Source organism: Notothenia rossii (assembly GCF_949606895.1).
Source record: "Notothenia rossii genome assembly, chromosome: 6".
Classification (NCBI taxonomy): Eukaryota; Metazoa; Chordata; class Actinopteri; order Perciformes; family Nototheniidae; genus Notothenia; species Notothenia rossii.
In genome coordinates, this window is record NC_136909.1 from 58,682,905 (window position 1) to 58,695,714 (window position 12,810).

The 12,810-nt window shown below is 41.4% G+C and overlaps 1 protein-coding gene and 1 pseudogene across 2 annotated transcripts in view; one reads left to right on the forward strand and one right to left on the reverse strand.

Moving 5' to 3' along the window:
- LOC307044209 (gamma-aminobutyric acid receptor subunit pi-like) overlaps positions 1 to 12,810 on the forward strand; it is a 241,866-nt gene that overhangs the window by 60,079 nt on the left and 168,977 nt on the right. The window lies entirely within an intron of this gene.
- On the reverse strand, positions 2,817 to 11,651 carry LOC307042867 (coiled-coil domain-containing protein 106-like; annotated as a pseudogene). The gene is made up of 4 exons: positions 11,548 to 11,651; positions 4,641 to 4,750; positions 4,445 to 4,552; positions 2,817 to 3,125 (listed from the first exon to the last, which is right to left on the reverse strand). The product of its transcript is annotated as a coiled-coil domain-containing protein 106-like (transcript).

Sequence of the window (12,810 nt, forward strand, 5' to 3'; positions counted from 1 at the left end):
ACATGAAACTATAAGTGTTAATTGTGTCTAAATAACTAAAAATGAGTTATTTATATCTAAGAATATGTTCCCTATTTTAAAGTGAAGTCTTGCTCATAACCAATAAGCTAGTAGTTTGACTCTAATTGACCTGAACAGGTTGACTATTCTAAAGTTGCCTCCTCTTCACACTTTGTAAATACATTATAGCACACAAATGGGACGAAGCCTGCGAGCTAGTTCAGGCAGTCAACTCGAGCACCAATGATACATTAACACGTGACGCACCTCGTCCCTCTTACAACCAACCAAACACATTCTCCTAAACATGCCGCTCTATTTAAGCTTCCAGGTCTTCTTCCTGCCTCTGCCTCGCTATGCTGCTGCTGCCACTGCTGTGTTCACTTGCTATTGCTGCGTTCATGTTCCTGCTGCTGTGTTTCATGTTGCTGCTGCTTGCCTGACCCACCACCACCCCAGCTCCACCTGTAGGCTCGTGGGATGGTTATCTAATCATCACTCAATGTTCTTTGTAAATCTGTGGAGTGATGAGGCCCGAGCTCATACCTGCCAACCCTACCGGTCGTCTGTGTTTCTGAAAGAGAAACAACGCGCAGACCGGGGGTAACGCTGTGGGAAAGGCAGCGTTACCCCCGACGAGGCATTTGAGTCCTGCAGCATTTCCCCGTTAATATCAGTGTCTCGAAAACACATGTTGGCGACTGAAAGACATCCAGTGTTGGTCTTTTCCGGAAGCATCATTCAGTGTCTTAACCGAAAGAGGACCACAAACACACACAAAATATAATAAAATGTTGAGATTTGGGGATATTTATCTCCCATTCTTTCACTTTTTCTGACATTTTCAACACCAAACATGTCGTTAATGTCTCTGTTTAGTGAACTACAGCAATCTGAACGCCTGTACATTATTTATATCACACTTTATCAGTATAAAAATGCAGGAAATGACTTTTTTAATGCAGTATTTTCTGATATATGGCGCAACACAAAGATATTTCGCTCTTTGCAAACCTTTGACTCTAATATGTCAACAACATGAAACAAGAATATGAACCTGGCTTTATCCAATGTTCACACAAGAGTTCTACTTCCTGACACATCCTTCTTCTACACTGTCTCAACTGAAAGAGGACCAGAAACACATTAAAAATATAATAAAATGTGGAGACTTTGGGATATTTATCTCCCATTCTTTTACTTTTCGGGCATTTTACAGACCAGACATGTCGTTGATGTCACTGTTTACCAAACTACCACTTTTTCTGAAAAATGCATAAAATGATGCAATGTTAAATACAACGTTTATACATGTAATTAATGGGGTTCCATTTCTTCCGATTACCTAATTTGGGCGTGCACATTTTTGCCACGCGTAAACCTATCTCTTTTGGATTTGGAAAGGCTGGCATGTATGCGAGCTTAGACGCCAAACTTAAACTATATGCTGCTTCTAATAAACACATTAAGAAACACGTGAGTTGTCCAACTAAACTACTGAAATTAACCTCAACAGTACATGAACAAAGTAAGCAGACGTTGAAATATCTCTTTTATTCAAACTTAACCACTTAAAAGAGGTTCAGACACATCCAGGCCCGGTTCTACGGGGGTACATAAGGGTGCATTGCACCCTCAGGTGAGTCGTTATGCACCCTCATTTGAAAAATTAAAAGTGAAAAAAACAAAAACAAGTGAAAAGTATTTTAATAAATAATAATAATAGTATTACTGATAATAATAAGAAAAATTTAGTTGAAATAAAATAAGTTGTAATTGTGGTTAAATAACATTGTCTGATGCATTTATTTGGTCTATTTAAACGGTAAGTAATGTTATTATGTCAGGTGTGCGTGACCTGTGCCGCTGTGCGTTCGTCATTTGTAGAGTGCTTACAAAGCAGTCAATGATGGACATCAGCAAATGGTTAAAACAACCAGCCCTTATCGCCAGCAGTAAAACTGCATCAACTGCAGGTAATAACAGTTCAGATCATGGGGACTTTACGTTACTCGCAGCCACTGTCATGGACACTAACGCCCGACTCGCAGGCTTTGCCCGCCTCGCCCACGGAGGCGGAGCAGCCGCAGCCGTCTTCGTTGCCCCAAACACCGTCACCCCTCTGCGGCCCGCAAGTGCCAGAAGACCTAGGCAAAACAGAGCCTGCCCAGGTATATTTAAAAAAGTACCCAACTCGCCTGTACAGTGGGGTAAGGCACTCATTTTGCAGCTCATGGTTTCAAAACAGAGATTGGCTGGAATATTCCTGTAAAAAAGATGCCATCTTCTGCTATGCATGTAGACATTGCGGTTCAAGTAAGTCAGATGCCTTCACCACAACTGGCTACAACAACTGGCACCATGCTCTTATAGGCTACATGATAAGGGACTGGGAAGGCATGAATCAAGCAAAGAGCACATCCATAGATCTCTTAATGTTGCTCTCAAAATGCACCAGATTGATGCTTTTAACTTCAATATTTTAAATTGTCCGGGGGCATTCTCCCCCGGGAAGCATTCCCCCCTAGAGGAGGTGAGGACCCTCCTAGAGGGTGTTAGGTCCACTCCCCACTTATAAAAATAGCACTTTACCACTGCACCCTCTCTAATCTCAGATGCACCCTGAGTCATTTTGTTTTGGAACCGGGCCTGACATCACAACACATTTAAAGTGTCTTCAAGGCTCACAACACACCTGTAATTTTTAAAGAAAAACAGATAGATAAATATAAAACCTGAACTTGCTAGGTACTACCTCACATTTTCAATATGCAACTCTTCCAGTAAACCTTGTCTAAACTGAGCAAACCAGCACTTTAATATTTCATCAGCAAGGGAAGAAGCTTGCCTTTGGCTTTCATGTCCTCTATTTTGGCCTTTTTATCAGGGGTGACATTGGTTGCACACTTCTTAGCAAATGAAAGCAGGGTGTCAATTGCAGGATCAAACTTGAGGTTCTCGAAAGTGCCTGGGTCCACAATCTTGAGCTCTGCAATTGGAGCAGTCATCTTAATGGTTCCCCGATCCACATTATTGATCCTGAAGGCTTCAGACATTGTGCGAACACGTCCGAAGGTTTTCAGGACCTTTTTTATATCTATGGACAACCTCCGCTGGCCCTTTGACTGGAAAAAATGAACAAACAAATACACATAAATCAAAAACATGATGGATGAGGGATGAGTACACAGACTAATAATTCTGTTCAGCAGATGGCACTAAGAATGGCCTAAACAACTGCCATTTCTCTTTAAAAATAACTATAAAGCATACTCTATGGCAGGGGTGCACAACCTTTTTTGAACCGAGAGCTACTTTTAAAGTTGCCAGTCTGCCGAGATCTACCAGTCCAAATAGAGAGGCGTAGCCATTACTGACAGCCTACTACCAGGTAAATACACTGGTATAAAACTGACCTTTGTACGATTAATACTTCATAAAATACTGCAGATCCTTTATCTTACCTCTTTCTAATCTACACACATACAAGTATTTAACTGAAGTTACACAACAGTGTTGTTGATACAGAGTTGGAGTTTATTCACACGTCACATACTACAGTGGGTAATGTTTTCAAGAAACATTGAACAGTGCTGTCACATATGACACAGGAAAAAAAGACAAGACTCTCAATCCTTTCTTTGCCATTATATACAAATAGTGTTGCAACAAAAGTATAAATGAGGCTTACTTATAAAAGACAACTCAGATCTGAAGCTACACAGGAATCTGCTACCAAAGTGCAATAAAAAAGATAAAATTAATAGAATCAAACCCTTTTTTGTTGCATTTTAGTAGAGTATAAAAAGAAATGCCTTTTTAAAATAGGATGCAAGCAACACTAGTTTATTAACCTGAACTGATAATAGACTATAATCAATTTAAGTTTGCATTCTTATACCATTTGGTACAATAATCATAATGAATAAGTTCAAAAGAACTTACAGCTGATTAATAACGTTTTGAAATGTCGCTCCTAAATTACCCTTCTTCGATAAAGCCACGCTCGCATTGCAGATGAGACAGATGGACTTTGAATTGGAATAGATACAAAAATAATCATCCTCTCACTCGGAGTGAAAATTATATATGTTGGGCTTTATTGCTTCTGCCATAATCGTGGTCTTGTGTGTGTGCGGACTGTCACTCCTGTTGACACGGACAACGTCAGCGAACTAGTGCCCACTGCCCACCAGCCACGCCCCGACACTTGGGGTCACGCCGGTCAATCACAAAGCTTTGCTGCGTTCAAGTGCATTATTCTGGCACAGGAAGATTATGTTATAGGACATTAACGATAAAACAGAATGTTGTTGTTCTATTTTTAAACACATTTCGCGATCGACTTGGAATCTCCCCTCGATCGCGATCGACTGGTTGGGCACCCCTGCTCTATGGGATGGGAATAATAAATTATTACTTTTCATGACATTTAGTTGTTCACCTCTCATATGAGCTCGCCCAGGCACAGCCACATTTGGACATGCTGACATCCTCATCCAAAGTAGGGACTTTTGATTGAGCTTAAATTCAACGGATGACAGATGACACACTGATCAGCTTGTTATGAGGAGATACATAACATCACACCTTCTATAACAATTGAATACAAAGGTGCAGTTTCTGCTCAAATCACTCACTTGATTTCTTCTTCAACCCCAAGACTTACTCGCTTAAGAAATTGCGCTCTCCCTCAAGATCTTTTATCATTTTATCTTGGCATTCGATCTTGGCCTCTAGGAATTCCAATCTTGAGATTCATCCTTAAAAAACTAAAGGCAGTTTGAGAGAAGATTACAATAAAGATTATGATACAGTATTGAGAAACAGGAAACTTATTGGAGAGAGACAGAGAGAGGGTTGGTGAGTAACAAAGGTCATGGGCCCGATCGAAAACAGATGATTGTGATTATGGTATGTGCCTTAACTTGATGAACCTCAAGGATTTTATAACCATAAAGTAGCAGCCGATAGATAAAGTAAAACATTTATACAATTATCCGCTTCCCCTCTCCCACAAGAGACAACAGATAATATGTGGTTTCCCTTGTCAACATCGGCCATGTCAGTTACAGTGTACTGCTTATCATCACCACTTTCCGTCCTATTAATGATCAGATATTAATTAAATTACAATTATTTCTTTGCAGCGCCAAATCACAACTTTTCATATAGAGCAGGTCAAGACCGTACTCTTAAATGTTACAGAGATCCAACTTTTACCCACATGAGCATGCACAGTGGTACGGAAAAACTAAACTTTATATATATTAGTGATAACTATGTTGTGAATATGTACATGTATAATTGAGTGGCCAAACATGAACATGAATATCTGGCAAAAATGTCCATCTCAGGATGAACGAGAAATAACACCATATAGTTCTTGTTTAAAAACTACCAACACAAAGAAATAATGCAAGCAAATAAAAATAAATCACCTGATCCAAGGCTGATACTGCAACTTGGGGCCAAGCTTTCTTTGTGTTCAGGGGCCTCATGTATAACGCCGTGCGTAGGATTCACGTGGAAAGGTTGCTTACGTAGGAGAAATCCAAAAAATAGGTCCAGACATTTTTCGACATTTTCCGATCCACCAAATATTGCGTACCGGTGAGGAAAGTGCGAACAGCACTTCCTACGCCGGTTTCCCTTTATAAATCACAATCGACTCGAAATGCGGTGCAGCTTTTGCGGGCTTCACCTAACGCCCATATTTGCCTATAAATAGTCAAAGAAACGCCCATTCATTCATTCATTTTGACTGACTTTATGAAGAAGATCGCAGGAAATGACGACAGAACAGCTAAAAAAGACATCTCACACCGTGTCAGATTTTGGTTATTTTGGGGAGGTCGAGATAAATCATATTGTTTGGTGGATGCAGTTTGAACCAGAGTAGAAGCATGGAGGTCGGATCGTCACCAAAATAAATAAATAAGTGGTCCGAAAAAGGTTCATGACAAAAAAAATACACATAGCCTTCCTCAGGCAGTGTGTTTGTACTAGGGATCGACCGATATGGCTTTTTCAAGGCCGATACCGATACCGATTATTAGTAATCAAGGAGACCGATAACCGATATTTGGAACCGATATACATTTGCAGTAAAATCAGAAAATCTTGGTATCAAAATGTAGAATAACACAAACTCCAACACAACTTCTTTGAAATGCATTTAAGCATATGTTTAATGAACTTTTAAACATCTTACAACTGGTTTCCTCTCTGTGCCCTTTTTTTTAGTGCAGCCATCTGCAATGAGTTAGAGAGAGACAGAGAGTTAAAAGTGGGGCTGCAGGCTGACATGCTTAACTAATAATAATGCTTAATTTATTATATCAAAACAATGCCTGTCTATCTATCTAGCATAAAATCCCAATAAGCTGATAGCAACTGCAAAACACTCGTGCTAGCTAATGTTTTGCAAACTATTAAAAGTGAGGCTATTACAGTAGACCTAACGTTAGTCTAGTAGCCTCACTTCTAATATATTGCTAAACATTTGCTAGATACATGTTGGCTAGCTAATGAGCTTCACATATCAACCTGAAAAACTGCGAGGCTCCACTCGCAGCTCCCCCCCCCCCCCCCCCCCCCCCCCCCCCCCCCGCACCACAGGTACTCCGCTGCGAGACACTGCACGCACCCCCAACTCTGACTGACTTCCCGCGTCCCTGTGTAACTGGGAAACTGATAGAATTGGATCATAAGATCGTGGTGTTTTTGCAACTTCAGCATAGGGGATTGGGTTGTTTATTGAACTTCGGCTTTCAACTGATTTACCTTCGAAACACATGTATGGCTCTGTAGCTCAGTGCTGCTGCTTGCCTCTGTCTGAGTGTCTGTGTCTGCGTTCTTCGCACCTGCCTGTAATCTGAGGAGGTCCCGCCTCTCTGGCTAGCTCCCGTCAGGAAAATCTTCAGTGTTGATTGACACTTCAGTAATAGCCTATCAGATAGCGCTGTGGGCGGGACATTGCTCGTGTACAGAGGGTGGTGACTGCAGCCAGAGAAACGGCTACATCGGAGCCAAAGTTGTATCGGCAATTTGATTTAAAAAAAAAGGCTGATACCGATAATCGGTCAAATGCAGAATATTGGCCCCGATAATCAGCCAGGTCGAGCCCTAGTTTGTACAGGAGACCCCCACTTGATCAGAAACTATTATTTATCCAAGTTATGTTTTTGTGTGCATTGAGGAGTCTCAAACAGGCATTTGTTTAATCATTTTAAGATTGGCTTTGATCAATGTTTGAAAAATGAATTCTTCCTATATGATAAATGAGAGGTAACATTTTATTTATGGTATTATTTCCACATATTTCTCTCCATTCTTCCTTCTGCCAACGGTGTCGCATTTTCTCGTCTCTCCCGTTTTTGTGCTTAGTGCGTACGCATGGGTTAGAGCAGTGGTTCTCAAAGTGGGGGGCGCGCCCCCCCTGGGGGGCGCAGAGGCATACCAGGGGGGGCGCGAGAGACCAGGAGGAAAAATGGTAAAAAAAGAAAATGTAAAAGATAAAAAAATAAAAAATCATACATTTAAAAATTATTTATTCGAAAATAATATGATGCAGTACTATTCCGTCTGGGTCTCTGTGTTTCATTAAAGCTCGGCTCTGTGTGTGTGTGGAACGAGCCCTTTTGTGTGCGCGAGCGAGAGAGAGAGAGCGCACTGGTACCGGGGATCGTTGTTGTTAGCTTCTGGTGCTAGCGAGCTACGCTAACGGATATAAGGAGCTTTTTCAACAACAAAGTGGAGGAGAGTCCTCTCCTGTCAGACTGAGAGACTCAGTGAGCTAAAGCAGGGGTTCCCAACCTTTATTGTGCCAAGGACCGGCAGATACATTACAAAAAATTTGCGGACCGGTTGTCAATTTTAGCTGATTTTAATATTTACTCACCAGCAGGTGGCAACAGAGGCTAATTGTTTTTAACAGCCTGAAGAAATACTAATATGCATCCAAAACATATTAATAACGTTTAAAACCAGGATACAATTAAAACAAAAAATTAGGACCGCTTTACAAATATTAATATAATATATAATATAATATAGCCTAATATGGCAATATCAGGCTGTTACATTGTATGTAACAAATAATAGAACAATATGCATCCAAAACATATTAACAACGTTTAAAACCAGGATACAATCAAAACAAATTAGGACCACTGTACACATATTGATATAACTGAAATGTCAGGGAGACCCCTAGGCTTGTTTGCCAGCCATAATAACGTCATACCGGGGCGTTCGTTCCGGTGCACTCCGACAGCATTTAGAACTACATCGAGATTAAGATAAAACTAACTTCTTTTGGGAACACCCACATACCTATGGAGTTGGCCAGATGTGTGTAAATTACTGTTCATGGTAATTTGAAAACAAATGCCGTTGTTGGACACACACAAACACACCAAACATACACACACACACAGCGGAGCTGAGCAGAGCACATACACACACACATCATGTGCCTTTGTGACCGGACATTTCCTTCATACAACGAGTAATAGGGGTAATATTCAGGCCGTTCGATGTGTGTGTGTGTGAAACGTAGCAGCCTGCAGTGGGGAACACAGTGAAGGCTGTGTGTACACGTTGGTGCTGCACTTCTCAGAGGCTGCCTCCTGATGCTGCAGCCATTTCATGAAGTGAAGGAGGTTTTACAAATAAAAAAAATAGCTCTACACCCCTGGCCGCAATGTCCTTAAAATGAAGTCCGAGTTCGAAATATATCTCAAATAATGTATGCACTGCCACTTCCCCACATAAACATAACAGTCTGCGATTAAACGGTTGTCCCCTGTGTGCTCCACTTCCTATTGGCGCACCGGTAACTTTCTCTGTGCATAAATGAACAATGATAAAATATTTTTAAATATTTCTAATTCTGCAAATATTACGATAAACTCACAGCCATTTCGCGGCCCGGCAGTAACACCTCCACGGCCCGGTACCAGTCCGCGGACCGGGGGTTGGGAACCCCTGAGCTAAAGGACTCTCAGTGTTTAGATAGTTCACTTTAGTCTAAGTTATCTCAGTGGGTCTCAAACGGTTTGTTCACGATTAATGTAAACAATTATTTCTGAGGCACACGTTTATATGATCATTATAGTCATAAAAAAATAAGAGAATAAATGAAAAACAGGTATGAAATACTATATGGCAGTAAAACAAGAATAACGTTTAAAATGGTGATTTGTAAAATATCCATAAAGAAAAAGTAAATCTGTTAACAGTTCTGTTTCATATGGGTGTTGAGAGATGTATCCATAGATCTCTTCATTTTGCTCTCAAAGTGCTCCAGATTGATGCATTTAACTTCAATATTTAAAAATAAATCTTCCCGGGGGAGCTTGCCCCCGGACCCCCCTATGTGAGGTCCACACACCACCTATAAAAATAGCACTTTACCCTATGCCGTGAGCTGATTATCGAGCCTTCATTGTAACTGTCTCACTGTGTATATGCGTGGGGAATGTTGCAGTAGAAAATTCCACTGTAGCGCCCGGTACATTAATGGGAAACCCTAAATGTTTGAGCACCCTCTATGAAACGTCAAGCTACCCCACAGCACCCCCAAAATAAATTTCTGGCGCCGCCACTGAGCCTGACTATTTGTGTTGGGGGGGCCCGACTTTTTTTTTTCTCCAAAGGGGGGGCCTGACAGAAAAAGTTTGAGAACCACTGGGTTAGAGTTTGCGTGGAGGACCGCATGTTTTCCCGTCAAGTTAGTATTTTATAAATTGCAAAAATTGCGTAGAAACTGGCGTAGGCTACACCATTTTTTGAGCGTATATCCCTTTATAAATGAGGCCCCAGGACCTATGGCATAAGAACAATCAACTCACCAAATTAATAGAGGACATGAATGTTAAAATCAAGTTGGACAAGGAAATCATTTAGGTTTTACTTCTTAGTTGAGGGAAATACAATTTACAATTTTACAATTTATCAACTCCATCATTGACTCCTCTTTTGGGACCTGATTCTTATTTTTTGCCTTAGGCTATACAAAAAAAAGAAGAATGAAGCTATTAAATCTTGTGTAAATGCTGAATATGTACATTGGATAACAGTTAGAGTGCACAAACATGAGTCGAAAAGGCAGCAAGCTGGCCAAATGAAAGCGACTGACCTGTTCAACCGGGGGCTGCAGGGTTTTTTTCACGAAACTGTGTCTCAGGGTTTCTTAAAAACCTATTAATGTGTCATACCCAGTTAATGGGAAGAAACTAAGCTATCAGACTATATTAACCATCTTTAGCTAAATGAAACAAAAGGGTAATAACAAAGGCTCTGAATTAGCCCTGAGCGAAAACATTCTAACGCACCTAGCACAGAACTCAAGGTGAAATACCCTTATTACTTATCTAATCTGCACAAACATATCATATAGCAACCAATCAATTAGCAAGCTGAGATTCCACAAATTCCCGACATATAAGTATCATCACTGACCGATCAGAACTCGTGGCGAAACGACAAAAACAACAACAACAAAATTAGCTTTACGGGACCACATCGAAAAAATAAGTCTTACCGTTGCTGTGTTCCGATCAAAAGTTGTGTTCAATGGCATTACAACGATAAACACGCTGCTGAAGGTTAATCCAATGGTTAATCCAATCAGGGGCGGAGCTTCAGGGGGGGCTGTAGGGGCAGGGCTCCCCGGGCCCGGAACGGTCGGGACCCAATGGGGGCCCGTCGCCGAGGCAGCAGGCTCCGCCCCCGAGATATTCGCCGGCGGGCCCTGCTGCCTCGCGCCACTGAGTGCACTGACGTTCGTGGTCATATTAGGTATAAAGCATTGTAGCCTATAATATGAGTTGAACTTTTGCTGCTATTTTCACACTCACATTTAACATTAAAACATGAAAAGTGAATCCCTTCTATTGTCTCCAAATGTATTTTGGGTAAAATCGTCATCAACAGCCGTCCATCAACATCATACGTAAATGAACGTCAACGTCATCATCAATCACTTGTCATTCAACAGAGCACTGCCTAAGCATGACCAGTTATAAACACAAAAGTGGAGCTACAAAACGCAAAGAAAAAGATAAAAAGGACCAAGGAAAAGCCAAATTGTCCAAGCTGGATATTTTTTTCGCCCTACTCCTCCTCCTGCGGGAGATTAACTTGAAGTTGTTGCCACTGCCAGCCGTGTTTCATCCCCGAGCCCCAGCCCGCCGACAACGTTAGTGAGGGTTAGCCAGATTTACAGGTAGGCTACAATCACGGACACACACGTCTGTCAGCAAGAAAATGTGAGTTTGTGGTAAATGTTGATATCATGGTTGTTGTTACTTCGTGTAGCTCGGCCGCCTATCTTATTTCCTTTTCTGTCTCTCGGCTGTAGTGATGATGATAATAATAATAATAATAATAATAATAATAATAATAATAATAATAATAATAATAATAATAATAATAATAATAATAATAATACGGACGACTCAGCAGCTGCTAGCTGCTCGTCTAGAGGAGAGCCAGGCCTGACGCTTGACCAGCCGCACCCCTCCCCCTCCGGCTCCTTACCTGCTGCGCCGCAAGGTGAAGAAGTACCGGACACTGGGAATGAAAGCAGCAACAGGTCTCCTCCTCACGCTACTCCTACGGGTGAAACTCAGACCACGGATCATGATGTGTCCTGCAATTATCCTCTCGAGCGTTTTCCGACTGATCGGGCAAACTATTTTGAAAACATTGAGGACGCCAATATCAAAAGATATATCCTTAAAATGGGCCCATGCAAACCCAAAGATCCATTTCCCAAAGACAAGGATAACCGTTGCCTTTCAGAAAGCTATTACACCTCCACCACTAAAGTTGGGATGAAATTTCCACGTAGCTGGATGTGCTATTCCAAAAAATTGGACTGCTGCTACTGTGAGCCTCGCTGGCTTTTTGCCAACCGAAAGGCACCGTTCTACAACAATGCATGGGTAAACGGAATAAAAGACTGGAAACATATTTCTACTAAAATTGAGAGGCATGAATCCACTCAAATACACCTTGGTGCATGCGTAGTATATGAGCAGTGGAAAACCAACGGCACAATAGACGCTGACATGGAGAGGAATGCGCGTAATGCCGCCTAATTTTTGAGACAGGTCGTGGAGAGCATTGTTAATGTAACTCTCACTCTAGCTTCAAGCAACTTGGTATTCAGGGGCCATCGAGAGGTTCTAGGTCAGGGAAAAGCTGGCAACTTTTTGTCAATAATAGAATTATTGGCTCGCTACGACCCTGTTTTGAAAGAGCTAATCAACCGACCAGAAGGGTCAGTGAAATACCTCAGTCACCAGATTCAAGATGAGATTATTTACATATTATCTCAACGTGTGAAAGCTGACATCATTGATGAAATAAACGAAGCCCCATTTTATTCCGTCATCATGGACACAACGCAAGATGTGTCAAAGATAGACCAGTTGAGTCAGGTTTACGGCTACATAACTGTTGTTAAGAACGACATGGATATTGCAACAGATATATAGATCAATGAAGTCTTTTTGGGTTTTGAAGTGACTGAAGGTTCATCAGTTTCAGAGCTTGAAAACAAAATCCTTGGTTCTATAGAGAAAAACGGATTAGATCTGTCTAAATGTCGCGGACAGGGCTATGATGGGGCGGCTAATATGAGTGGCGTGCAAGCAAGAATAGCCGAGAATGAGCCCCTTGCCCACTATGTTCATTGCGCTGCTCATAATCTCAACCTAGCACTCAACGACTCTGTTAAAAATGTCCCTGGAGTGAAGCAGTTCTATGACACTGTAGAGACGCTCTACAACTTTTTTG